Raw genomic sequence first — 3424 nt, 5'->3', positions numbered from 1 at the left:
TAGGTCATTACTCCTGGGCTGTCACTGTTGATTTGTATAGATATTGATCAAATGCCATCTCAAACTCTCCATTAATTTTATCGATGCACACTATAAGATCTGGACTTCACACACAAAAACAGACGAGTGGCGACGTACACTAGTACGTCTCAAGCCGGCCTATCCCCTGTGTGCCTTGCCAGTGTCGGGCAACCAGCAGGTGAGGCTTCATGGCCCGAGCTAAATACTAGATGGCCCCGGGCCATCGGGCAGTCCTTAATGTCGAGCCCTGAACATGTAACATAACAGCAAGATCAGTGAGAGCTGCTCAAAGAGCCTTCAGCGTGCATCTGATCTGGATTCAGCTCTGTGTTTATTGAGAGGATTGACTGGAGCACAAAGGATGCTTCAGGCTGACTTTAGTGAATCTCCATTAGATGGTAGCACTTCAGATTCTCTGTTAGAGCATGCTTTAGGTCCCAGATGATGCTGTTGGACAGCCTCTCAGGTTATTATGGTCTGTGAGTCAGAAAGTCTCTGACAGGTTGACCAACAATCTTTGAGCAGATTTCTAACAGGTGGAGCAGTTTTGCCGAAGTAACAACATGCTCATACCGGTTAGTAAAAACCATGAATTAATGCTTTGACAAGTCTGCAGACAGACGGCAGGCGAGAAACCTTTTAAAATGCGTGTTTTCTGAATGGAGATCGGCTAAGCTAACGTTGTATATGCTCCGAACGTCCACACTCACAACAACATCCTATACAGACATAAATAAACCAGCGACTGTATTCGCCATGACACAGACAGTCTGTGGTTTGTACTTGTTTAACTTTTGTCTAGTTTCTGAACAGATATGAGGAGCTGTGAGCTCTGAGGGCTAACAGCTAACGGCTGATGTTGGTTTTCTGTGGTTCGCATTGAAGAGGACGTCACGGCTCCGCCTACACTGCATTACTATAGTTACTGCCCCAGCTACTAAACTGTAATGGAAACGCAGCATAAAGTGTGGCCTAACTATACCGTACTAAGCCGTGCGGGGCCCTGCAGTGGACTGCAGTTTTGTAACCTCAGGTTTGCCATCTGGTTTTGTTTGGAACCAGAAGTGACAGAGACGGTGGAGCAAAGTACGACTGAACGCTTAACGACAATTTTATGAGATATTAAAATTACAATTAACTTTAATAAAACATGTAAAAAAACATTAAAAGTGACCTGTCAATCAACCGTGCGCCGCTTAAAGCATACCCTGCTTTATCTATTATACTCTAACTGGGCCATATATTACTAAATTAACGAATGAATCATGCTGTTTTGAAAGATATTTGGCACTGGGTTTGAGATCTTAAATGCATCAGGAAGATAAAGAAAGAAGGTATAGACTTGTATACAATCAGACAACAACAAGGGGAATCTCCCCTTGTTGCAGCCGCCAATCTGTTTCACTTGGAAACATTTCCACCATGCTCAAGTGAGATGAGTCATTGGGACAAAGTTCCAACAAAATGTGTTGATGGTTTTTGTTGGGATATTGTGCATTATAGATGCCTGGGCACACACACTGATCCAACTATGACTACAGATGACGCTGGTTCTTAGCTGTTACATCAGACTGCACACAAGGGTTGTGTTCTGTGCATTTACCTCTCTTGCAGGCTTCATGCAGAGCAGAGGGGAAGTGTGTGTGTGATGTCTGTGTGTGTGCTCCATTCTGCAGCAGTAGTTCCATACAACCAACACTCCCTGAGACACAACAGTTGTACAGAGGTGTGACACCATCAATGGTAGCAGCATTTACCTAGACACACACACAAAGGAGTGAGTGATACAATAGCAGCTGTTAAGGGATACATGGACACAGGGTGACATATAACAATGGTGGTGATAAGAAGAATACTTACATTAGCGTTAGCATTTATTAATGCTCGGACACAGGCTACATTTCCTGAGAGACAGGCTTCATGAAGAGGGGTCACATGATCGATGGTGACAATGTTGGCGTGATATCCCTAAAATATCACAACACAAAGCGTAATGATTTAAGGTGTTTATGGATAACAGAGAATCAGTCTTTCTATTTGACTTGTTTATCTGATTTGGATTCATTCTGAGGGAATGATAGTGAAAGGATTACTGGCATATTTCCCAGACATGTTTTGTCAAACTTCTTGCTACTTAAAGAACACCAATGACAGAAAGGATGAATACATGAGGCAAGACAATTTAATGTATTCAGGACATCTTCTAAAGATTGCTGGCAAATGTTCAAGCTTCATGTTGTATAAATGTATTTAGGAACTGCTCCAGAAATGAAAACCTGATTGTGTAGGCTACTACAGATGTGACAGAACTTTTAAATGTGTTTTCAGGATGTAATGCTATTGTTTTCAGCAAGTGGGCTCAAGGTACAATTATAGACTGATTATATAAATTAATACATACAAAGTGTCCAGTCAAAAGCATTTTAAATAGTCTACTTACAAATTAAAGATTAAATAAGAATATATTGTTATAGAAAAGGTTAGAAGTCAAATGAGCTACAAACACGTGATAAGCAGAGAGCGATCTGATCACCACAGAGAGGAGATATTTGCACTCCATAGTGGTGATAATCCAGCTGTGAGAATGTTATTCAATATCTCTGTTGCTCTTCTTCAAATAAGGAAGCCAAGAAACAGGATCAACGATTTATGTTTCATTCTTCAAACCTGACTTTGTGTTGGTATGCTTCAGAAACCATAATAAAAACCTTTTTTTTTATTATGTTTTTTTTTATTATACAGTGACTGGATGTACAGGTAATTGTCCCTTTTTTAAAGCACTGCTGCAACAGCATTTCTTTAATGATCTGAAGACTTCATATGACCATTGTTAGCATCATTACGAGTGTTTTAGCCATTCTGTGTTTTATATTCAGTAAGTAAACATCCTGTTTTACCTGCAGACCGTGGCATTAAAACATGTAACACTTCAAACAGGGTTATAGAGAAGAAGTTTGTGAATGTTTTAGCGTGTGTGTGTGTGTTTGTTTGTGTGCGTGTGTGTGTGTGTGTGTACGCGTGTGTGTCAGTATGTGTGTGGACTTTGCCTGGGCCAGCAGAGTGCGCAGGGCTAGCAGACGACCCTCAGAAGCTGCTTCATGGAGAGGGGAGCGATCTGCCCAGGACCCTGGACACAAAACACACACACACACACACACACACACACACACACACACACACACACACACACACACACACACACACACACACACACACACACACACACACACACACACACACACACACACACACACACACACACACACACACACACACATGCACTACACTACACACACACACACACTACTACTACTACTACTACTACTACTACTACTACTACTACTACTATACTACTACTACTACTACTACTACTATACTATACTATACTATACTACTAGTACTA

At 41.4% G+C, this 3424-nt stretch overlaps 1 protein-coding gene across 1 annotated transcript in view; it reads left to right on the top strand.

Moving 5' to 3' along the window:
- The window catches only part of LOC104952776 (Down syndrome cell adhesion molecule-like), a 107770-nt gene that overhangs the window by 43168 nt on the left and 61178 nt on the right, over positions 1 to 3424 (top strand). The window lies entirely within an intron of this gene.

This window comes from Notothenia coriiceps, unplaced genomic scaffold, assembly GCF_000735185.1.
Source record: "Notothenia coriiceps isolate Sejong01 unplaced genomic scaffold, NC01 NC01_scaffold00020483, whole genome shotgun sequence".
Taxonomy (NCBI): Eukaryota; Metazoa; Chordata; class Actinopteri; order Perciformes; family Nototheniidae; genus Notothenia; species Notothenia coriiceps.
The sequence above is the reverse complement of the archived record's forward strand: the minus strand, read 5'-3'. Positions and strand labels throughout refer to the sequence as shown.